At 36.7% G+C, this 26,533-nt stretch overlaps 1 non-coding gene across 1 annotated transcript; it reads left to right on the top strand.

Moving 5' to 3' along the window:
• The first annotated feature begins 23,710 nt into the window (after positions 1–23,710).
• On the top strand, positions 23,711–23,817 carry LOC122240614. Its single transcript, XR_006220393.1, has one exon. It is a non-coding gene; the product is annotated as a U6 spliceosomal RNA (small nuclear RNA).
• The last annotated feature ends 2,716 nt before the right edge of the window (positions 23,818–26,533 follow it).

The raw sequence follows: 26,533 nt of genomic DNA on the forward strand, positions 1-26,533 counted from the left end.
TGAGGCAAAGGAGACCTCATTTCCTGTTGACTTGGAGGAAAATGACTTCTTTATTGTAATTGTGCTGAAAATGTACTGTTACTCTGAGATGAATTTAGTTATTTATATCGTGTCTCATTGCATAATGATTTGAGGTGTCCTAAAAATATGCATACAAATCAAGAATTTTTTAAAAATGTGTAAGGAATTAAAGGCAAAAGGAACACTAAGGTAGGAAAAATAGATATAAAACTTCAGGTGTCACTCTGAACAGAATGATGGGCACCAGGATACTTTATGTATGTAAAACAGTATTGGTTATTCTCTGTGATTATAACATATCAATGGTAGTACTCTTTGTTCACTACTATAGGCCAGGGTTTATCACCATGTCCAGCCTAAGAAGCGTCAAAAACTAGTTGTTGACTAATGATTTAACTATTTATGCCCAATCACAGAATCTCTATGTGTGGCTGACTGAAGCTACATGAGCCATACAGACAATATAAAACATAAATTCTATCATGTATGCATTCTTGGTTAAGACTCTCTGGTAATAAGAAGACATTGAGAGCAGAGAACATGTAAGAATAAGTTCAGTAGGGTTTCAAAGTTCAGGTTCAAGGGTAATACAGGGGAGAAAGTTATTTCTAAAGCTTGGAAATAACAATTACTGCTTTCTTTCCATTAAAGAAAAAATTATATTTATATATGTAAATATGTTTTTATATATTATAACAGTATTGCAAGAATAAGGAGGAACTTCAAAATTATTTCCCTGAATTATGCCTATATCTTTAAATAGAAAACAAATAATTTAAAGCCCATTTAAAAGGATTATAAAACACACGATAGACCATTTTTTAAAATTCAAAACAAAACTGAAACATAATGAAAGTACTTAAAAAAAATGTTCAGACAATGGGGCGCCTGGGTGGCTCAGTCGGTCACGCGTCCGACTTGGGTTCAGGTCATGATCTCATGGTTCATGAGTTTGAGCCCCACATTGGGCTCTCTGCTCTCAGCACAGACCCACTTCTGTCTCCCTCTTTTTCTGCCCCTCCCCCAGCTCGTGCTCTCTCTCTCTCTCTCTCTGTCAAAAATAAATAAATATTAAAATATTTTTAATAAATAAATAGATACAAATATTCAGTCAAAAAATTCAGACAAAGTAAGATTTTAACTTTCAGGCACAGTAAAATGAGCCCACACTTTTTTTTCTTATTAGAACCATTGAAGTTTCAGGAGGATTGAATAAAATTAACATATCAGCAAAAGTTTCAAAGGAAAAAATTAACTTGAAAGTCCTTTAAAATGTAAATTGATATATAAATATATAAAATTGTAAGCTCTTACGCTGTACTTAGCATTGTCAGGCACTGGAGGCAAGGAAAAAAGAAGCAAACAAATAAACCAACCATAGCTTTTGGTTCTTGCCTGGGAGCTGCTGACAGGAACCCCCTGTCATTATAACATGTAATCAACTTTCCTGAAAGTCTCTTTTCCTTTTGCTTCGTTATTTGGATCAAGATATTCTGGTGGCCATAGATCTTCATACTCATAACCATACAAATACCCACGGAATGTTAAGTTAAGCACAAATATTTTTTTCCATCAGAGTATACATATATGACAGATTGCAAAAATAAGGAAAATGAAACTAAAATGTAATAAAATGACTTTTGTAGTACACTAAGCCTTCTTGTCTAAGAATTAACCATACTCAAACCCAAGCATTTAGTAGGTTTAGTTTATAAAGGAGCATTTCAAGTAGCAGGACAATAATTCTGGGTTCTTATGTTATGGTATGGTTGGCCATATATTTAAGGCAAAACAAATTTAATTGATTCGATTCATTTCTGTATTCATTAATTCAACAACTTTTTATTGCTCACTACTATAGCCAAATGCTATACTTGGTTCTAGGACTATGGAGAGAAGTGAAGCATATTCCTTTGCTTTAAGAATAGACAGTAGAAGAGGAAAGAAAAGGACACCTAGGATTACAATTTACTCTGATATGAGCTAAATTAGGAAGAGGTAAGTGGAGGTAGCTTTAGGTGAGCAAATGGGGGATATCCAAGTTGGCCTGAGGTTATGCCTGGGGAGGAAGGGAGAAAGTAAGAACAAAGAACACTTCATGGGGGTAGTGGTAGTCTAGCTTATTTTGAATGGATAAGGGAAAATTGAGAAGGGCATTCTAAGAAAAGGAAAACTGCATTATATATTGGAAGAAATCTAATATATTCCATTTGGCTGGAGTGAAGGATGATTATTGGGAACAATGGAAGTAGAGGATACAGTGGAAAGTGGGAAGCAGATAATATGAAAACCTTGAGGCAAGTTTAAACTCCGTTTGGAGAGGCATTCATGGATATTTAAGTAAAGGTATGACATGATTGTATGTAAAAACTAGAAAGATGACTCTGGAGCAGTGTGGAGATTCGAAGTGAGTAATAGGGCAACTGGTTGGAAGCTATTGCAGTAAATGAGTTCTGAACATGAGGCACAGCATGATGAGGGAGACTAGTCATAATTGGGTTAGGGGGAGAACTTGGAGGCTGATGTTATGTAGGAGGGGAAGGAAAAGAAGTCAAAGGTGATGCTCAGACTTGAACAACTGGATGAATGGTGGTGCCTTTCACTAAGACAGAAAACATCTAAGGAGTGGAAGGTTGGGGGAGAAAATACAGAATCGCATTTTGTTATTGAGTCTGAGATATGCTGTCCAATTATAGATGTTTAGTAAGGAGTTGAATACGAGGGAAACATCAACACTCATGAAGAGGACAGAGAAAGAAAAGTCCATGAGAGAAACTGCAAAGGAGTGACACGTGTGGAGAACTGAGAGAGTGTAGTATTACATGGGCCACCGCAGGAGAGTTTCAAGAGTAAGAATCCATAAAACCATCACAAGCAGAGAGAGGTCAAGTAAGAAAACAAGTCGTATCCATTGGCTTTAGTTGCCTCAGCATGGGCAATTTCAGTAGAAGCCACATTCTAGTAGATTAGAGAGGGAGTCATGGTGAGAAGTGAAGACGGGATGTCAGTCCTCTTTAAAGAAGTCAGGCTATGAAGTGCAGTAGACAGCTTAAACATTAGCAAGGTGGGAATAGGAGAGGTAAGAAAAGATATTTTGATTTCTGATTTTTTTTTATTTCAAAGTGTGAAAATGGTGAGGGGAAAGAACCTATAAAATTTGAAAATAAAGGCACTGAAGAGAAAATGATTGATAGCAAGTCCCTAAGGACTGAGAGGCCACCAACAAAAGACCCAGGCTCAAAGACGGAAGGACATGAAAGGAGAGGACAAATTGAAGAAATTCTGGCTTAAGTGGATAATTCTCTTAGTCAAATGGATGGCTATGTTTGATTTATCTGATATGGGGTTAGGTAGGCATGGTGTCGAACTTTGATGTCTTGTCAAGAGAGAAGATACAGCAGCAGCTGGTCTCACAATAAGACACATAGTGGACGGGTTATTGATTATCTTAAAATGTTTTGTAACAACTTCTGTCTAATACTTCCAAAGAGCTGTTAATAATCTCATCCATTAAAGAAAACATTGTCATTTTTACTTAATGAAAATGTATTCTCTGCCACAGCTGCTGTTATCTTATCAACATCTGTCCATGCCTTATGGAAGAGTTTGTTTTTCAAATGAAATTGGAATAACAAGCCTGACATTTAATATACTTAATATGCAGTCTGTCTCTTGATGCATCAGTGAATTTATTTTCAATATGAAGTCTGGATGAAAATCTTTGGGTCATAAAAGGAAATTACAAATACAAATATAGTTTAAATATGGTTCCATAAATAATAATGTCATGAATTTATTAATGGGGTTACTAGTTCATCTGAAGGCTTGTGATAGTGTTCTTTATTAGAACTATGATTTTACTTTAATAATAAAAGATACTTTGTAGATTTGAATACATGTTTGAACTTTTCATTGAACTGTTGATATAAAAGTCATTTGCTATGATTCACAATGATGTGAATGAACTTAATGGCACTGAACTATATATTTAAAAATGTTTAAATGGGGGGCGCCTGGGTGGCTCAGTCGGTTGAGCGTCCGACTTCAGCTCAGGTCATGATCTCGCGGTCCGTGAGTTCGAGCCCCGCGTCAGGCTCTGGGCTGATGGCTCAGAGCCTGGAGCCTGCTTCTGATTCTGTGTCTCCCTCTCTCTCTGCCCCTCCCCCGTTCATGCTCTGTCTCTCTCTGTCTCAAAAAAATAAACAAATGTTAAAAAAAAAAGTGTATAAAAAATGGTTAAAATAAAAAAAAATGTTTAAATGGTACATCTATTTTATGTATATTTTACTACAATAAAAAAGTCATTTGCTATATAATTTAATATTATTTAGGCTGGACTTAATTGTGAAAATAAAATAGGAATGGTGAATTAGATTCTTTGATGTTGCAATGAAAGGACATTTGAGTGTTAAATCGTATGTGAGTGTATGAGAGAAAGGTCGGAGAAGAATGAACGTCCCTACCCACCTCAATTACCCTCTATTGGTATACGTTAAGAAAATATATTTTTAAAATTATCTCCCCCTTCAAATTCCGTAGCTAATGAGGAGTATAACTTAAAAAGAATGTAACTTTTCTTTTTTTCTCACTCTTTTTTTTCAATATATGAAGTTTATTGTCAAATTGGTTTCCATACAACACCCAGTGCTCATCCCAAAAGGTGCCTTCCTCAATACCTATCACCCACCCTCCCCTCCCTCCCACCCCCCCATCAACCCTCAGTTTGTTCTCAGTTTTTAAGACTCTCTTATGCTTTGGCTCTCTCCCACTCTAACCTCTTTTTTTTTTTTTTTTCTTCCTTCCCCTCCCCCATGGGTTTCTGTTAAGTTTCTCAGGATCCACGTAAGAGTGAAACCATATGGTATCTGTCTTTCTCTGTATGGCTTATTTCACTTACCATCACACTCTCCAGTTCCATCCATGTTGCTACAAAGGGCCATATTTCATAAAAAGAATGTAACTTTTCATAAATTAATCAAGGAAAATAGGAAAGGAAACAGGCATTCAGCAAAGGGCTGATCCATCTCCTTGGAAGTTTCCTCTCTTTGTTATCTTGGAAGGTAACACAATTGGCAAGAATACACATTTGACACACTTAGGATTTAGACACCAAAGATTTGAACCATTCAGGTTGCTATAACAGACCCAAAACAAGTTACATAACTACAGACTCATTAGCAATTACACTCAATCTCCCCTAAGCCCCGACTCACCATAGGCAACCATCTGTTTACTTTCTCTTTTTATAGATCTATTCTTGATATTTCATACAAATGAGACCAGATAGTATGTGGTCTGACTGGCTGCTTTCACTCAGCATAATGTTTTCAAGGTTCATCTGTGTTATAGCATGTATCAGTACTTCATTCCTTTTTATTGCCAAATAATATCCCTTTTATGGGTATACCACATTTTATTTATCCATGAATCTGTTGATGGACATTTGGGTGGTTTCTACTCTTTGGTAATTATGGATAATCCTGATGTGAATATTAATTACATGTTTTTTCACTTATATATGTTTTCCTTTTGAGGGGGGACATCTTCCTGGGAGTGGAATTGGTGATAGCTTTTTGTTTAACCTTTTGTGGAATTGCCAGATTGTTTTTCAGAGTGGCATTTTAAATTCCTACCAGCAATGTGAGAGGGTCCCAATTCCCCTCTGCATTTTTGCTGACACTTGTTATTGTCTTTTTATTTTAGTCATCCTAGTCAGTTGGAGGTGATGTCTCATTGTGATTTTGATTTGCGTACCTTTGATGGCACATGATTTTGAGCATCTTTTCACATGTTTACTGGCCATTTGACTATTTTCTTTGGAGAAATGTCTATATCACTTGAGTTTTAAATTGGGTTGTTTGTGTTATTGAATTGTAATAGTCGTTTATATCTAGAAAGACTAGTTCCTTGCAGATATGTCCCCCCATTCTTTGGGTTGTTTTTTCACTTTTTTGATGGTATTTTTTAAAGCAAGAAACATTTAATTTTGATGAATTCCAATTTGATGAGTCAATTTTTTTTTTTGTCATTTGTGCTGTGGTGTCATATGTAAGAAGACTTTGACTAAGCCAAGGCCATGAAGATTTACTCCTATATTTACTCCTATATTCTAAGAATCTTATAGTTTTAGCTCATAAATGTAGGCTACAATCCACTTTGAATTGTTTTTTTGGGTATATTGTGAGGAAGACATCCAAATTCATTCCAGCTGTCCTACTATTATTTGTGGAAAGTCTTTTTTTTTTTAAACTAACTCTTCTTTTTCAAAATTATTTTGACTCTTCTAAGTCCCTTAAATTTCTATGTAAATTGTAGAATTAGCTTGTCAATTTCTGCAAAAAAAAAGCGCCAAATGGGGTTTTGAAGAGGAATTGGATTAAACTGTAGCTCAGCTTGAGGACCCTGCCATCTTAACAATATTAAGTCTTCCCAACTATGAGCATGGGATGTCCTTCCAGTTATTTATATTTTGTAGTTTCAATATACATAAGTCTTACACTTTTTTCATTATATTTATTTCTAAGGATTTTATTCTTTTTGATGCTATTCTAAATGGAATCGCCTTCTTAATTTCAATTTCAGGTAAAACATTGCCAATGTATAGAAATACAGTTTATTTTTGTATATTGATATTGTACTTAAGTAAATATAGAATATGTGTTTCATTCTATTTTATGTGGCCTTTCTATACAGTTACGTGTTCTTATGGTGACCCTTAGAAATCTGAATGATCTGAATGATGATTTAGCAGGTTGCCTAGCTGCCTTTTATATAAATCCTATATCTACTAATGCCTTACATCAGACAGTAGCAAGTTGGCTTAGGAAGGGAGTTCCCAAAACTGAGGGTTCTTTGGAAATATCTGGGGAATTTTTAAATATACATTCTCCCTCTTTTCATCCTAGGCTGACTGAATCAGAACCTTTAGAGGTGGAGACTAGATTCTGTGCTTTAACAAATATCCCGAGTTCTATCTGTGAACTTTTATTTAGGAAACACTATGTTAAGTTATGCTTCTGGGTGTTATAGTATAGAGTGTAAAGACCTACCAAGAACCTTGTTGTGTAATTCTCAATGTGTGGTCTAAGGAACTCCAGGGGAATACCAAGAACCTTTCAGGGGTTCACAAAGTCAAAACTATTTTCATGATAAGGAAGATGTTTTTCTTTTTCACTGCGTTGACTTATGCACTGATGGAGCAAAAGCAATAATAAGTAACATGCTGGTACCTTACCATGACTCGAGACTCCGTGAATAGTCATTGTGTTCTCCACAAGCTCACATAAAAATAAGTAAATAATAAATAGTCTGCTTCACTTAAGCGTATCCTTGTTGAAATAGTAGATATTCTTAATGTGATTAAATCTCAATTCCAGAGAACATTCTTGGTAATAATTCTGTGTGATGAAATGGGAAGTATACATAGAGATCTCTTGCTGTTTAGGAATGTATAATGGTTGTCTTGAAGAAGAGTGTTTGTGCAAATGAGTTGCCAGTTGAACTTGCCACTGTTTTTTTTTTTTTTAACTGAACAGAACATCATTAAAAGAGTACTGATGGACAAACTAGAACTATTCAGACTTGGCCAATACTTTCTTGAAAATGAACAACGTGAGTTTGCTACTTCAGGGAGGACAACTGAAATAATTGTTGGCAATAATTAACTCTGATTTTGAAGGAAACGCTAAATTTTGGAAAATGTGTGTCCATCAGCATGAATTTGATGCTTCCCAATAGTTCATTTTTTTAATATTTAAATTTTTTTCATATTTATGTATTTATTTTGAGAGAGAGAGACAGAGCAGGAGCAGGGGAGGGACAGACAGAGAGGAAGAGAGGGAATCTGCACACTGTCAGTGCAGAGCCTGATGCAGGGCTTGAACCCACGAACTGTGAAATCATGACCTAAGCTGAAATCAAGATTCAGACACTTAACCAGCTGAGCTAGCCAGGCCTCTCTTTTAAACTAATTTTTTGAAAAAATACTTCTTGTTCATAAATGTTATTTATGTTAACATACTATAGTTTATTATTATTTTTCTTTTTTTCCCCAAATTTTTATTTAAAATCTAGTTAGTTAACACACAGTGTAATATTTGTTTTAGTAGAATTTAGTGATTCATCACTCACATATAACACCCAGTGCTCAATACAACAAGGGCCCTCCTTAATACCCATCCCTCATTTAGCTCATCCCCCACCCACCACCCCTCCGATAAGCCCTGGTTTGTTCTCTACCATTGAGCCTCTTATGGCTTGAGTCCCTCTCTCTTTTTTTCCCCCTTCCCTTAAGCTCACCTATTTTGTTTCTTAAATCCACATATGAGTGAAATCCAATGGTATCTGTCTTTCTCTGACTGATCTATCTCACTTAGCACCCAACCTCTCTAGCTGCATCCACGTCATTGCGGGTGCAGTTTATTATTATTTTTCAAAGAGTAAATTAAAGCATAGGCTTTCAGAAGGGCAAATACTTAATGATTCCACTTATATGAAGTATGCATATTGTCAAAGTGAAGAATAAAATGGTGTTTCTGGGGTCTAGGAGCAGGGGGAAATAGGGAGTTGCTATTCAACTGGTATAAAGTTCCATGTACGCAAGATGATGAAGTTCTATAGACCTGCTTTATACCACTGTGCTTATAGTTAACCATACTGTACTACACACTTAAAAATTTGTTAAAAGGGTAGATCTCGTGTTGAGTGTACTTAGCATAGTAAAAAAAGAAAAAGGAAAAGTCAAAAAACAAACACAAAAACATAGGATTTCATGTTAGAAAGACCAGAGTCAAAGTCATTTGTTGTGACTTTGGGAAATTTTTTATGTAATCTCTCTGAGACTCAATTTCCTTATCTGCCCATGAGGAAAATATCAAGAAATCTTAAAGGCTTACTTTGAGTATTGAATAAAATGAGTTAAAATATTTAAAGAACACAGTACAGTTACAAGCATATAAATGGCACATTATAATAATGTCATTTTTTAAGTATTCTTTCTTTTCAAGATTCTTTAAATTTTACTCCAGCATTATATAAAACATTGGAAACAATGTCTGCACTATGATGTTTTAGAGATGCCTTTTCTATGGTACAATATATTACAAAAGGTTTCCTCAAACTTTATAGAAATTATTTGCCCCATATGTGCTAGGGACAACTGAAAAGGACAAAGTAATGTCTAATGTGTGCAAATTAATTCATTTAACACAAGACTAAATCTCAAAATATTGGAGAATAAAATTAAAAACCTTTACTACTCAAGTATGAAATACTTGATACAGATACAGGCAGTCATTCATTCATTCACTCATTTCTTTATAATAATTTCACTGAGTTCATACTCTGAGTCAGGCAATGCTAGGTATTAGTAATCCAAAGGTGGGCTACACAATTTGCCTCCAAATAACTTATGGTTGCTGAGTGAGAGCCACACATTCAAACAAGCCAATGGAGTGTTATAGGAACCATGTAGAAAGGTCTAGACTGGAGAGAGGGAGTACCAAAGATGGTAAGTTATTTTGCCTACGGGAGATGAATGGCAGTCAAAACAGGTTTTCCAGGAGGTGATGAGCTAAATCTGAAAACATGTATGTATTTTCCTAGTGGGTTTTGGCAGTGGGGGTTAGGGAGAGCATTCTAGAGAAAATGGACAATGTAAGCAAAGTCACAAAGGTGTGAAATAGCATGACATGCTTTAGGAAATGCTGTTAAGTTTCACATGATTGGAAGAGGATTTGTAGATAGGTGGCAAGAAACAAGCAATGGCTATAAGAGGGAGAGCCCTATATGTTTTGCTATAAATGAGTCACTAAAAGACAAAATAAAGATCCACGTCTACTTTCTCATTCCACCCAAATCCACCTAAGATATATTTCCAGGAACAGTACTCCAGATTTCAAAAGTATTTTTTAGATGAAATTTAGAAAGGTCTCTAAAAGTACTTAAAAACAATCTAATACCTACTTCAAAAGATGCTCGAATATGGTGGGAAGATTTCTAAACAGTGGATTTGAATTTATTCTTGTGACTCCCAGTGCTTTTTCTGGCACTTTTTCTATGATGAACATCTGCTTGAATCATTTTAGTTCTTATGAAATTTTGCTTATCCACAGAGAGAAACGCATATTGTTGGTTCAATTCCAACATGTAGTTTCTTCCTGAGATTTTGAAAAAAGAACAAAAAGAAGCTATTAAGTTGATGTGGTACCTAAGAAACTTAAAATATCAATGAAAGGAGATGTTTAGGGTTGAGCATTGGAAATATTTAGAAATTCCATACACAGCGGGAATAATGATGATGGTAGTGATGATGGGGCCCTAATATAATTTCTGAAAACTTTTGTTGGTCGTATTTTCCATTGAACAAGAAGCTAATCTTTATAGCTGACAAAAGAAAACAACAAAAGCATCAATAAAATAAACTTTAAAAAAAGATATAACTCTGTTTTATCCTTACATGTGAAAAGGTTTGTGAAAGCCTCAATGAAGTACAATGAGTTGAGCTGAATATACTTAGCAGGAGGGCTCAATTACACACGCCAAAAGTTATAAGGGAGAAAAGGGAAAGACAAGGTGATATAAAGTGCCATGTTCCACCGCTTTGAAGCTCTTCCTTTAGATCCTATATTCCTCTATCAGTGACATACTGAGGCAAGAATCAGAAACATCAGTGTTTCTTCTTATGAGGGAAAAAAATCTCCTTGAGAATATTGAGTACCTAGGTAGAATGGTATCTGAAGTGTATGTTATAGGTAGACATATTGCCACTTCAAAAATAAATGGTAGATATTCATCCATTTATTTATAAAGATTGATGAAGAGTTAACTCAAGGATGAACAGATCAACCAATGAAATATACTAAGGAGTCCAGAATCAGATCCATGTATAATTGGAAACTTTATTTATGACAAAGCTACTCTTGCAGATAACTATAGACAAGAAGGGCTTTTAAAATAAATTATGTTGGATAACTGATTATACAAATGAAAAATACTGAAAATGAAATGCTACCTTACATATATAATGTATTAATTATCTGTTACTGTGCAACAAAGTAGCCCCAAGTATAGAACTCCAAACAGTAAATAGATATTGATTTCACAGTTAATACAGGTCAGAAATTCAAGAACAGTTTATTTAGTGATTCTGCCTCAGAGTCTCTCATGGGGTTGCAGTCAAATGTTAGCCAAGTGCTACAGTTTTCTGAAAGCATGACTGAAAGGGGAGGATCCACTTCTAAGATGGCTTATCCGTATGGTTGTTGTCAACCAGTCCCTCACTGGCTCTCGGCTGGGGGGTTCTGTTCCGCACTGCATGAACTACCTTATAGGACTGTTTGAGCATTCTCACAACATGGCAGCTGGTTACTCCCATAACTATCATAATTAGTGACATGAAAGAGAGCAAAATGGAAACTTCAAGGCCTTTCATTATCTAGGTGCAGAAGTCAAATACCATCATTTCTGTGTATCCTATTTACTACTCAGGTTAGCCTTATTCAATGTGGGGAGACACACAACAGTATGAATAGGAGGCAGGGATTATTGGAGACTGTCTTGGAAGCTGGCTGCCACATACAAAAAACAATTATAGGTAGATTTGAGAATTCTATACTATTTTTATAAGACAATCTATGAGGGAGGAGCCAAGATGGCAGAACAGCAGGGAAGTTTGTTTTTGTGTCTCACATCCATGAAATACAGCCAGACCAACACTAAACCATCCTGCACACCTAGAAAACTGACTGGAGGATCAACACAACAATCTGCACAACCTGAATCACAGAATTCAGCAGGTACGCGGCACGGAGAGGTGAACTTGGGGAGCGAGAAGCCGTGGGAAGGGAGGTGCTTTTGCAGGCGGAGAGAGGACAGAGGCGGGGTAGGTGGGAGAATATGGAAAAAGCACCCCTATCCAAAAGCAGCTGGAAAGAAAGTGGAAAATTGGAAACAGCCACAGGAATTAAACTAAAAAGGGAGAAAGGAGAAAGGAGAAAGGAGAAAGGAGAAAGGAGAAAGGAGAAAGGAGAAAGGAGAAAGGAGAGGGTTTAAACTCCATTAAGACTATAAACAAGGGGAGCGCAAAGGCTGCAACTCCACAGCTCAATACCTGGCGGTGCTCTGGTGGGAAGGGCGAATCCCCAGGAACAGAGTGGGGTCCGGGAGGTTCTCGGGCAACACAGGGAAAAGCGGTTCCTCTGCTGGAAGGACATTTGGTAGAGACTTGTGAAGCCACCTGGTCCCAGCAGACCCCAGAAAACGGCCACATTCGCTGGTGCTGGAACAAGGTCGTTAAAGGTGAAGCATGGTGCCAGATGAGTGTCGTGATTTTCCATAATCCTGGAAATGCTGACGCTACACTATCTCGCAAACTTTTTCTGGGGCAGGCTGGCACCTGGCTGCAGTCTCAGGGCATCGGCAGTAGCAGGGTCCAGCAAGAGTTCCTGGGTGCAGCCAACATTTGACCATTGCTCATTCGGCCATCACTCAGTGAAACCCTCCTGCAGAGGGGTGGAACAGGTCAAAGCTGCCGTCCTTCAGAAGTAAGGGGCTGGGGAAAACAGCCGCATCTGACACAAAACTCGGGAAAGAGGTACTGCCTGGGGCCTGGTCACGGAGAGTGAAAAAGTGGGGAGTGGAAGAAAGCTGAAGACAGAGCACTGGTGCACGACTGCTGATCGGGGAGAACAGAGTTCTGATACTAGAGACTGGGGAGCTGGGTGACGCCATCTTCACTGCTCCCACACATGCGCATAGGCACCTATAAGCCCCGCAACAATTCACCCCAGTAGGCTAGCAGTGCCATCTAGTGGAGAATGGAGCGGTTACACTGAGCCCCGCCCAACTGGGTCAACTTTGCTCTTCAAGAACACAAGTCCCACCGCTGGCTTAGTTTATGGACTATAAAGTGCCACATAGACTGACTTCTAGGGGAAAACGAAATAATTTCAGCCCTGCTTCAATCTGTTAGCAGGTCCATCTATTCAATTTTCTTTCTTTTTTTTCTCTTTTTAATTTCTTTTCTATTTCTTGAATACAGAAAGAGAAAAAATTCATTTTTATTTTCAATTTTAACTAAAAATATTTTTATTTAAATTTTTTACTATATTTTTTATTTTCATGTAAATTTTTTCAAATTCTATTTTACTTTCATCATTTTATCTACTTCAGTGTATTCACTTTTTCAAATTTTCAAATGATTTCCTTTTTTTTCTTTTCCTTTTTTCTCTTTCTTGTTTCTTTTCTTTTTCTTGAATGCAGAAACTTAATTTTCACTTTAAATTTCTATTAGAAATATTTGTTTTTAATTTTTTTACTATACTTTTTGCTTTTATGTAAATTTTTTCAAATTCTATTTTACTTCCATCATTTTATTTTAGTCTACTTCAGTGTATTCACTTTTTCAAATTTTCAAAAGATTTCCTTTTTTTATCTTTTTTATATTTTTTGTTACTTTTCTTTTTCTTGAATACAGAAAGAGAAAAAAATTATTTTTATTTTTAATTTTTATTAAAAATATTTTTCTTTAATTTTTGTTCTACTGTATCTTTACTTTTGTGTAAATCTTTTCAAATTCTATTTTACTCCCATCATCTCATTTTAGTCTACTTCAGTGTATTCATTTTTCAAATTCTCAAACTATTTCCTTTTTTTTTCTTTTTACTCCTCCCTTTGATTCTCTAATCTGTCAAACCACTTTCAACACCTAGACCAAAACACACCTAGGATCTACCATCATTTATTCGATTTGTGTGTGTATGTGTGTGTGTGTGTGTGTGCTTAATTTTTTTATTTTAATTTTTTTTAATTGTAATTTTTTACCTCATTAATTCCTTTTCTCCCTTCAAAATGACAAAATGAAGGAATTCACCTGAAAAGAAAGAGCATGAAGAAACAACAGCCAGGGATTTAACCAACACACATACAAGCAAGATGTCTGAACCAGAATTTAGAATCAGGATAATAAGAGTACTAGCTGGAGTCAAAAATAGATTAGAATCCCTTTCTGCAGAGATGAAAGAAGTGAAAAATAGCCAGAATGAAATTAAAAATGTTATAACTGAGCTGCAATCACGGATGGATGCAGTGGCGGCAAGGATAGACGAGGCAGAACAGAGAAAAAGAGATACAGAGGACAAACTTATAGAGAATAATGAAGCAGAAAAAAAGAGGGAGACTAAGGCAAAAGAGCATGATTTAAGAATTAGAGAAATCAGTGACTCATTAAAAAGGAACATGAGAAGCATAGGGGTCACAGAAGAGGAAGAAAGAAAAAGGGGTAGAAGGGTTACGTGAACATATCATAGCGGAAAACTTTCCTAACCTGGGGAAAGACACAGACATCAAAATCCAGGAAGCACAGAGGACTCCCATTAGATTCAACAAAAACTAACCATCAGCAAGGCATATCATAGTCAAATTCACAAAATACTCAGGCAAGGAGAGAATCATGAAAGCAGCAAGGGAAAAAAAGCCCCTAACGTACAAGGGAAGACAGGACAGGTTTGCGGCAGACCTGTCCACAGAAACTTGGCAGACCAGAAAGAGGTGGCAGGATATATTCAATGTGCTGAATCAGAAAAACATACAGCCAAGAATTCTTTATCCAGCAAGGCTGTCATTCAAAATAGAAGGAGAGATTAAAAGTTTCCCAGACAAACAAAAATTAAAGGAGTTTGTGACCACTAAACCAGCCCTGCAATTTTAAGAGGCACTCTCTGAGGTGAGAAAAGACAAAAAAAAAAAAAAAGACCAAAAGCAACAAAGGACCAGAGAACACCACCAGAAACTCCAACTCTACAAGAATCAAAATAGCAATAAATTCTTATCTTTCAGTACTCATTCTAAACGTAAATGGACTCAATGCTCAACAAAAAACATAGGGTAACAGAATGGATAAGAAAACAAGATCCATCTTTTTGCTGTTTACAAGAGACCCACTTTAGACCTAAAGTCACCTTCAGATTGAAAGTAAGGGGATGGAGAACCATCTATCATGCTAATGGTCAACGAAAGAAACCCGGAGTAGCCATACTTATATCAGACAATCTAGACTTTAAAATAAAGACTGTATCAAGAGATGCAGAAGGGAATTATATCATAATCAAGGGGTCTAGCCACCAAGAAGACCTAACAACTGTAAACATTTATGCGCCAAATGTGGAACACCCAAATATATAAAGCAGTTAATAACAAACATAAAGAAACTCATCGATAATAATACCATAATAGTAGGAGACTTCAACACCCCACTTACAACAATATACAGATCATCTAAACAGAAAATAAACAAGGAAACAATGGCTTTGAATGACACACTGGATCTGATGGACTTAACAGATATGTTTAGAACATTTCATCCTAAAGCAGCAGAATATACATTCTTCTCCAGTGTACATGGAACGTTCTCCAGAATAGACCATATACTGGGACACAAATCAGCCCTAAGTAAGTACAAAAAGATTGAGAGCATACCGTGCATATTTTCAGACCACAAGGCTATGAAACTCAAAATCAACCACAAGAAAAAATTTGGAAAGGTAACAAATACTTGGAGACTAAAGAACATCCTACCAAAGAATGAATGGGCTAACCAAGCAGTTAAAGAGGAAATTAAAAAGTATATGGAAGTCAATGAAAATGATAACACCACAACCCAAAACTTCTGGGATGTAGCAAAGGCAGTCATAAGAGGAAAGTATATAGCAATCCAGGCCTTCCTAAAGAAGGAAGAAAGATCACAGATACACAGCCTAACCTTTAGTCTTAAGGAGCTGGAAAAAGAACAGCAAATAAAACACAAAACCAGCAGAAGACAGGAAATAACAAAGATTAGAGCAGAAATTAATGCTATTGAAACCAAAAAAAGACATTAGAACAGATCAATGAAACCAGAAGCTGGTTCTCTGAAAGAATTAACAAAATGAATAAACCAGTAGCCAGTTTGATCAAAAAGAAAAAGGAAAGGACCCAAATAAATAAAAGCAAGAATGAAGGAGGAGAGATCACAACCAACACAGCAGAAATAAAAACAATAATAAGAAAATATTATGAGCAATTATATGCTAATAAATTGGGCAATCTGGAAGAAATGGACAAATTCCTAGAAACGTATACAGTACCGAAACTGAAACAGGAGGAAATAGAAGATTTGAACAGACCCATAACCGGTAGGAAATCAAATTAGTAATCAAAAATCTTCCAAAAAACAAGATCCAGGGCCAGATGGCTTTCCAGAGTAATTCTACCAAACATTTAAGGAAGAGTTAACACCTATTCTGTTGAAACTGTTCCAAAAAATAGAAATGAAAGGAAAACTTCCAAACTCTTTCTATGAAGCCAGCATTACCTTGATTCCAAAACCAGACAGAGACCCCACTAAAACTATAGACCAATTTCCCTGATGAACATAGATGGAAAAATCCTCAACAAGATATTAGCCAACTGGATCCAACAATACATTAAAAAAATTACTCACCATGTAACCCAGTGGGATTCATACATGGGATGCAGGGCTGGTTCAATATCCACAAAACAATCACATCAATAAAAGAAAGGACAAGAACCGTATGATCCTCTCAATAGATGCAGAGAAAGCATTTGACAAAATACAGCATCCTTTCTTGATAAAAACCCTCAAGAAAGTAGGGATAGAAGGAGCATACCTCGAGATCATAAAAGCCATATATGAAAGACCCAACGCTAATATCATCCTCAATGGGGGAAAACGGAGAGCTATCCCCCTAAGGTCAGGAACGAGACAGGGATATCCACTCTCGCCACTGTTATTCAACATAGTATTGGAAGTCTTAGCCTCTGTAATCAGACAACACAAAGAAATAAAAGGCATCCAAATCGGCCAGGAGGAGGTCAAACTTTCACTCTTCACAGATGACATGACTCTCTATATGGAAAACCCAAAAGATTTCCACACACACGCAGAAAAAAAAAAAAACAACTGCTAGAACTGATTCATGAATTCAGCAAAGTTGCAGGATATAAAATCAGTGCAGAGAAATCAGTTGCATTCCTACACACCAACGATGAAGCGACAGAAAGAGAAATCAAGGAATCAATCCCATTTACAATTGCAGCAAACACAATAAAATACCTAGGAATAAATCTAACCAAAGGGGTGAAAAATCTATACACTGAAAACTATAGAAAGCTTATGAAAGAAATTGAAGAGGACACAAAAAAAATGGAAAAAGATTCCATGCTCCTGGATAGGAAGAACAAATATTGTTAAAATGTCAATACTACCCAAAGCAATCTATATATTCAATACAATCCCTATCAAAATAACACCAGCATTCTTCACAGAGCTAGAACAAATAATCCTAAAATTTGTATGGAACCAGAAAAGACCCCGAATAGCCAAAGAAATCTTGAAAAAGAAAACCAAAGCAGGAAGCATCACAATCCCAGACTTGAAGCTACACTACAAAGCTATAATCATCATGACAGTATGGTACTGGCACAAGAACAGACTCTCAGATCAAGGCAACATAACAGAGAACCCAGAAATGGACCCAGAAACATATGGCCAACTAATCTGAATAAAGCAGGGAAGAGTATCCAATGGAATAAAGGCAGTCTCTTCAGCAAGTGGTGATGGGAAAACTAGACAGTGACATGCAGAAAAATGAACCTGGACCACTTTCTTATACCATACACAAAAATAAACTCAAAATGGATGAAAGACCTAAATGTAAGACAGGAAGCCATCAACATCCTCGAGAAGAAAGCAGACAAAAACCTCTTTGATCTTGGCCATAGCAACTTCTTACTCAACACATCTCTGGAGGCAAGGGAAACAAAAGCAAAAATGAACTACTGGGACCTCATCAAAATAAAAACTTCTGCACAGTGAAGGGAACAATCAGCAAAATTAAAAGGCAACTGACAGAATGGGAGAAGATATTTGCAAATGACATTATCAGATAAAGGGTTAGTATCCAAAATCTATAAAGAACTTATCCAACTCAACACCCAAAAAACAAATGATCCAGTGAAGAAATGGGCAAAAGACATGAATAGACACTTCTCCCAAGAAGACATCTGGATGGCCAACCGACACATGAAAAAATGCTCAACGTCACTCATCATCAGGGAAATATAAATCAAAACCACAATGAGATATCACCTTACACCGGTCAGAATGGCTAACATTAACAACTGAGGCAACAACAGATGTTGGCAAGGATACAGAGAAAGAGGATCTCTTTTGCATTGTTGGTGGGAATGCAAGCTGGTGCAGCCACTCTGGAAAACTCCATTTTATGGAGGTTCCTCAAAAAATTAAAAACAGAACTACCCTATGACTCAGCAATTGCACTACTAGGCATTTATCCAAGGGATACAGGTGTGCTGTTTTGACGGGGCACATGCACCCCAATGTTTATAACAGCACTATCAACAATAGGCCAAGTATGGAAAGAGCCCAAATGTCCATCGATGGATGAATGGGTAAAGAAGGATGTTGTATATATATATAGAATGGAGTATTACTCGGCAATGAAAAAGAATGAAATCTTGCCATTTGCAACTACGTGGATGGAACTGGAGGGTGTTATGCTAAGTGAAATTAGTCAGTCAGAGAAAGACAAAAATCATATCAATTCACTCATATGAGGACTTTAAGAGACAAAACAGATGAATATAAGGGAAGGGAAGCAAAAATAATATAAAAACAGGGAGGGGAAAAACCAAAAGAGACTCATAAATATGGACACCAAACTGAGGGTTACTGGAGGGATTATGGGAGAAGGGATGGGCTAAATGGGTAAGGGGCACTAAGGAATCTACTCCTGAAATCATTGTTGCACTCTATGCTAACTAATTTGGATGTAAATTTTAAAAAATAAAAAATAAAATCAAAAAAAACTAAGACAATCTATGAAAACATATTTATGATCTCAAAGCAAAAATTTCTCAAACAAGAAAAAAAATACTTAAATAACAGAAGACAGGATTGATTAATTCAATTACATTAAAAATAAGACTTCTAGGATCACATGGATGGCTCAGTTGGTGAAGCATCCAACTCTTGATTTGGCTCAGGTCATGATCTCACAGTTCGTGAGATTGAACCTCACATCAAGATCTGTGCTGGCAGCATGGAGCCTGCTTGGGATTCTCTGTCTCTCTTCTCTCTCTGCCCCTCGCCCACTTACACGCACTCCCTGTCTCTTAAAATAAACTTTAAAAAATACTTCTATTTATCAAAAGACAGCATATAGAAAGTGAAAAACAACCACAAATAGAATATATCATAACAAATGTAATTAAAACATTAATATGTAGAATATATAAAGAACAGTAAACCAATACTAAGAAGATAAACAACCCAGGGGTGCTTGATTGGCTCAGTCTGTTAAGCATCTGACTCTTGATTTCAGCTCCGGTCATGATCTCATGGTTTGTGAGTTTGAATCCTGTGATCCTGTGCTGACAGTGCAGATCCTGCTTGGGATTGTCTCTCCCTTTCTCTCTCTGCACCGCCCCCCCCCAAGAATAAATAAATAAATTTAGAAAAAAAAAAGGTAAACAATCCAAAATAAAAATAAACAAAATATTTTTATTTTTTGTTTTTGAGCGAACTCCTCACTGAAGAAAAATGCTTTATATGCTTTTATATGCTTTATATATGCTTTATATATTTTATATGCTTTTTTTAAAAGCATTTATATGCTTTATAAAAATGCTTTTTTTTTAATGTTTTATAAACATAAAAATATGGTCAACTTCATCAATAAGAAAGATTGTGCAAATTATAGCCAAAGTGCGATGCAATCCATTTGATCGCACATCCATTTGATTTGCAAAAACTAAAAAATCTGACAAAATCAACTCACTATGATGTGGAGCTATGAAAACCCTTACACATGGCTAGCAGATGTTTAAAGGGCATGGCCGGTTTGGATAACAATTTGACATTATGTAGTATAACTGAGGATATGCATACTCAATGACTCAGCAATTCTTCTGCGGAAAATAGTATATATCCACCAAACAACATGTGCAGGTAGCTTTGTAGAATCACTGTGATAGCAAAAAACTGGAAACAACTCAAATGGCCAACAGTAGAGTAGATAAATAAATTATAGGATATTTATACTACTATACAGCTGTGGGAGGTTGTGTGTCAACCTGAAGGGAGTTTAACAAAAAAGAGAGACACTATATCATATTAAAATGCCCATCAGTAAGGAGGGGAAGGTTGATAGTAAAAAGAGACAAGTGGAACCTTCCATTTCTTCATTAGACATGATGAGGGAGGTAAGAATGGGTGTGTATTTATTTCAAAGATATTTATTGTGTACCTACTATCTGCCAGGCCCTGTTGTTGATACAAGGGATGCAGGTAGATTTGAAAATCGGGTGATAGGAATTTGATGGATGTCTAGGTAAAGACTTCCATTTCTTTCTGAGGTGGGTGGTAAAGTCATCTCATGAGAGTCGGGGAAAAGCCTGGGGCTTGATGTGTGAGGAGAATGAAGAGTTCCAACTATGTGGTCAACAGGAAAGCAAGATAACAAAGGAAGCAGTCAGGTTAGGCAATGTTGAGAATCCAGTTAAGGTTATTGAATTTAAAGGCAGAATTTCTAGTTGTTTCATTTTCTGCAGTAATACTCGATGACGATACATTGTTCTAGGGTTTTTTACTGGCAGGTTGTGACAAAGATATACCAGGGTAGAAGAACTTACGACACTGGTAAGAGGTTATTGAAAATGACAGAGTATGGGTGCCAGTGAGTTTGATTGTTAAGTAAAATTCCGAAGCACAGTTTACCATTTAAGTGTATCCAGGAATCAAGTAATACTGTTACACATGTATCTGATGAGGAATACTGGGATTTAAAACCACAAGTACCCCGAAGTTAACCCTCAGTTGGAAAGAAACTCATCAATGAGAGACAGGTGGTGGAAAGGGTCCTGCAGATATATTCTGCCCCCTTCCATCCTCTGGCTGTTTGGAGATGCAAAAAGTCTATGTGACACTTAAGTTGTGTTTCCTTATAAAACTACAGCCAGGTCAGTAATGCACTGCCTCATCTTTTCCTTTCTTCATCTCCCTGCTTCATTTTCCTTTTTACCTTCTTCTTGTTCCCCTGGAATTTAACTTCCTGATAAAAAAGCATGGAAGCTTTCTTTATTGTTGCTCTGTTTTTAAGAGTACTCAGGGAAAGACAAAATGAAATTTTTTTTCTTCTGAATTTGGACGTCTTTTTAGCAATTCAGGAAGGGGAAGGGGAGGGCAGGGAAGAGATGAGACAGAAATGAGAAGATGAGAAAAGAGCCAAACAGATAGTATGAGGCTGGGTTCTATTTGCAGTGAGGTAGCAGTGAAAAATCCCCGACAGTGGATGGGATGCCTGAGGATTTTTTAATAACTAGGATGCCTATTATTAGATGTAAGATGCTGATCTTCCTTCAGTGTGAAGTCTCCCCAACCCTCTCTTCCCCCAAAATTTAGTAAATTATATCACACACGTATATGTTTTATTAGTTTTCTTATTTTGTGGCACTATAACAAAAGACTGAGTTTCATATCTGGGTTAACACGACCTGTAACAAGCAATATTGCCAGATGGAAAGGTTAGCCATCAGCTAAGCTAATTCAAAGGGCAAAAAGTTGGAAGCCAGAAGGACCAAGCAAATGCTAGACCTCGGTAATTTTTAGAAAACTGAAGAAAAGTTTTGTACTGACATAGGCATGGAATGGAATGATGGAAGAAATCTGATTCAGACAGTAGGGGGACTGGGGATCCCACACATCACCTGGGCTGCATATAAAACTCGTACTTTGTCACGCAGTGTTCCTCGTCAGAGGCTACTACTGCAATGATACTGGTTTTTATTTTTTCAAATAAGCAAAAAAACGAATGAATAAATGCAGAAGTCTTTTTTAGGAAAGAGGATACATTTATTTCTTTAATCAAGAAGGATTTACGAGGCTATATATTGATGTTAGAATTGAATTACTATTGATGCCACTTCCAGATACGAGCTTTTGTTACTGTGACTGTCAATAGCTGGGAACTACCATTTGAGAGACAATTGATTCAGTTCCGTGCAGCTGTATTCAGCAGGCCATAAGCTGTTTACAAAAATCTTTGTTTTCAAAAGTTTGTGGTTGGAGGTGTCTGTGCTAATCTATTATAGGTAGTGTGACTATTCTAAATAGGGCAAAAAAGTTACCATGTCTACTAAAAACACTATACTGTAAATGTTGGAAGTTATTTCTTCTCGTTCTGGTACATATTTATACTTCCTAATTTATTAAACAAGTGATTTTTCTCTAGAATACAATCACATGCATTTGATATGTATAGAAAAAAATGACAAAAATCTTGCTAAGATCTTTCGTAAGTCATGCATGTCAGTGAGTTCACATATACCTGACATTTCCTAAATCAAAGTGACAGTTGAAGCTGCCTGTCATTTTTAGCATAATTCAAAATAACTCCTATAAAAATGAATTATGAGCAAGGCAGTAGGACTACACATATTGCTCTCACAAATAATTTGTGTGAAAAAAGTATATCTCATTTTTTTTATCTTTGGATTGAGAAAAGATTTCTTAGTGACACTGCAGTGACCTAAGGTCATAGACCCCTGCAAATCAAATGTCAGTTTAAGTTGCTATATTCATCTAGAAATGTATGTGATTTAGCAATGTGATTTACTTCTATCAGTAGGTAAAAAAAAGCAACAACATCTTTTCATTTTTCACTCAGAGTGTAATGATAGCACTTCACTTTTTAAAAAACACCTTTTGTAAAGTGCTATCTGATAAGATAGGAGCCCTATAATTTCCTTTAATGTTATTTAGCAAGGAAACAGTTTGGTGAGGTGGGAAGGGACATAGGACCTGGAATAAGATGCTCTTGGTTTTGAATACTATGCACTAACTTGATATGTGAGCTTAAATTTCCATATTTGAGTTTCCTCATTTTTTAAATGCAGACACTAAGAGTAGCTACTGCAAAGTATTATTGTAGCAAGTCAATGTCATATTGATTAGCATTTTGGCTGGAACATAGAAGAACATATCTATTATTATTATCATTATTATCAACTTTCAAAGAATATTAAATATAGTGATCAAAAGTCATTATACTCCTAATATGATTTTTTTTTAACGTTTATTTATTTTTGAGACAGAGAGAGACAGAGCATGAACAGGGAGGGGAAGAGAGAGGGAGACACAGAATCTGAAACAGGCTCCAGGCTCTGAGCTGTCAGCACAGAGCCCGACGCAGGGCTCGAACTCACGGACCCTGAGATCATGACCTGAGCCGAAGTTGGATGCTTAACCGACCAAGCCACCCAGGAGCCCCCTAATATGATTTTTTCAAACTGCGTATTCTCCCACCTTACAATCCCTGAATTCTTCCAATCCTTACCCTGTATCTTCTCCTCCCTTCCCAAAAATCTTTGGGCTGTATTATTAATATATTAAATCACATCCTGAAAATCAATTTTTTATGATATGAATATCTGAGGGCCCATACACAAGTCCCTTGTTTTTCTAAAATGTATGCCTTTATCCAGTATGTATACATGAAGCTTTGTTTGATCCTGAAACTTGCTGGCCCTGATGATAAAAAGAATGCCATTAAATTCTTTGTAAATTAACCCTTGAAACTAAATATACTTTTCAACACCTAAATATGACACAACAGTGCTTGCTTTGGCAGCACATATACTAAGGTTGGGGAGATACAGAGAAGATTAGCATGTCCCCTGTGCAAGGATGACACTCGGGTTCATGAAGCGTTCCATATTTTTGATATTAGCCAACTGGATCCAACAATACACTAAACAAATTATTCACCACAACTAAGTGGCATTCATACCTGGGATGCAGGGCTGGTTCAATATCCACAAAACAATCACATCAATAAAAGAAAGGACAAGAACCATATGATCCTCCCAATAGATGCAGAGAAAGCATTTGACAAAATACAGCATCCTTTCTTGATAAAAACCCTCAAGAAAGTAGGGATAGAAGGAGCATACCTTGAGATCATAAAAGCCATATATGAAAGACCCAATGCTAATATCATCCTCAATGGGGGAAAATGGAGAGCTATCCCCCTAAGGTCAGGAACGAGACAGGGATATCCACTCTCACCACTGTTATTCAACACAGTATTGGAAGTCTTAGCTTCTGCAATCAGACAACACAAAGAAATAAAAGGCATCCAAATCAGTGAGGAGAGGTCAAACTTTCACTCTTCGCAGATGACATGGTTCTCTATGTGGAAAACCCAAAAGTTTCCACGAAAAACCTGCTAGAACTGATTCATGAATTCAGCAAAGTTGCAGGATATAAAATCAATGCAGAGAAATCGGTTGCATTCCTATACACCAGCAATGAAGCAACAGAAAGAGAAACCAAGGAATTGATTCCATTTACATTTGCACCAAAACCCATAAAATACCTAGGATTAAATCTAACCAAAGAGGTGGAAAATCTATACATTGAAAACTACAGAAAGCTTATGAAAGAAATTGAAGAAGGCACAAAAAAGTGGAAATATGTTCCATGCTCCTGGATAGGAAGAACAAATATTGTTAAAATGTCAATAATGCCCAAAGCAATCTACATATTCAATGAAATCCCTATCAAAATAACACCAGCAATCTTCATAGAGCTAGAACAAACAATCCTAAAATTTTATGGAACCAGAAAAGACCGTGAATAGCCAAAGCAATCTTTAAAAGAAAACCAAAGCAGGAGGCATCACAATCCCAGACTTCAAGCTGTATTACAAAACTGTAATCATTAAGACAGTATAGTACTGGCACAAAAACAGACACTCAGATCAATGGAACAGAATAGAGAACTCCGAAATGGACCCACAAACGTATGGCCAACTAACCCTTGACAAAGCAGGAAAGAATATCGAGTACAATAAAGATAGTCTCTTCAGCACATGGTGCTGGGAAAACTGGACAGCGACATGCAGAAGAATGAACCTAGACCACTTCCTTACACCATATACAAAAATAAACACAAAATGGATGAAAGACCTAAATGTAAGACAGGAAGCCATTGAAATCCTCGAGGAGAAAGCAGGCAAAAACATCTTTGACCTTGGCTGCAGCAACTTCTTACTCAACACGTCTCTGGAGGCACAGGGAAACAAAAGCAAAAATGAACTATTGGGACCTCATCAAAATAAAATCTTCTGCACGTTGAAAGAAGCAATCAGCAACCAAAAGGCAACCGATGGAATGGGAGAAGATATTTGCAAATGACATTATCAGATAAAGGGTTAGTATCCAAAATCTATAAAGAACTTATCCAACTCAACACCCAAAAAACAAATGATCCAGTGAAGAAATGGGCAAAAGACATGAATAGACACTTCTCCCAAGAAGACATCCGGATGGCCAACCGACACGTGAAAAAATGCTTGACGTCACTCATCATCAGGGAAATACAAATCAAAACCACAATGAGATACCACCTTACACCGGTCAGAATGGCTAACATTAACAACTAGGCAACAACAGATGTTGGCGAGGATGTGGAGAAAGATTCTCTTTTGCCTTGTTGGTGGGAATGCAAACTAATGCAGCCACTCTGGAAAACAGTTATGGAGGTTCCTCAAAAAATTAAAAACAGAAATACCTTACGACCCAGCAATTGCACCAGTAGGCATTTATCCAAGGGATACAGGTGTGCTGTTTTGACGGGGCACATGCACCCCAATGTTTATAACAGCACTATCAACAATAGGCCAAGTATGGAAAGAGCCCAAATGCCCATAGATGGATGAATGGATAAAGAAGATGTGGTATATATATACAATAGAGTATTTCTCGGCAATCAAAAAGAATGAAATCTTGCCATTTGCAACTATGTGGATGGAACTAGAGGGTATCATGCTAAGTGAAATTAGTAAGAGAAGGAAAAATATCATATGACTTCACTCATATGAGGACTTTAAGATACAAAACAGATGAATATAAGGGAAGGGAAACAAAAATAATATAAAAACAGGGAAGGGGACAAAACATAAGACACTCTCAAATATAGAGAACAAACAGAAGGTTACTAGAGGGATTGTGGGAGGGGACATGGGCTAAGTGGATAAGGGGCATTAAGGAATTTATTCCTAAAATCATTGTTGCACTATATGCTAATTTGGATGTAAATTAAAAAGTAAATCAATTATTAAAAAAAAGACTGTGTTCAACCTCACATAACAGACTGCAGTAGCTGGCATAATATGAACTCACTTTCCCCAAGTAACAAGCCTGGAGGTCATCAGTCTAAAGCTGGTGCAGGTGTCTGAGAACTCATGAGACCAACTCCTATCTTGTGGCTCTGCCATCTTTACTGTATAGCTTTTATCCTCTTGTGAATAAGGTGGCTGCTCCATCTCCAGACGTCATGTGCATGTCTCAGATGAGAGGGAGAGAGTAGAATGAAGAACAAAGATGTATTTTATTGAGAAAACAATAGCTTTCCTGTGTGCTCCACCCAGGGAGC

The sequence above is a fragment of the Panthera tigris genome, chromosome B4, assembly GCF_018350195.1.
Source record: "Panthera tigris isolate Pti1 chromosome B4, P.tigris_Pti1_mat1.1, whole genome shotgun sequence".
Classification (NCBI taxonomy): domain Eukaryota; kingdom Metazoa; phylum Chordata; class Mammalia; order Carnivora; family Felidae; genus Panthera; species Panthera tigris.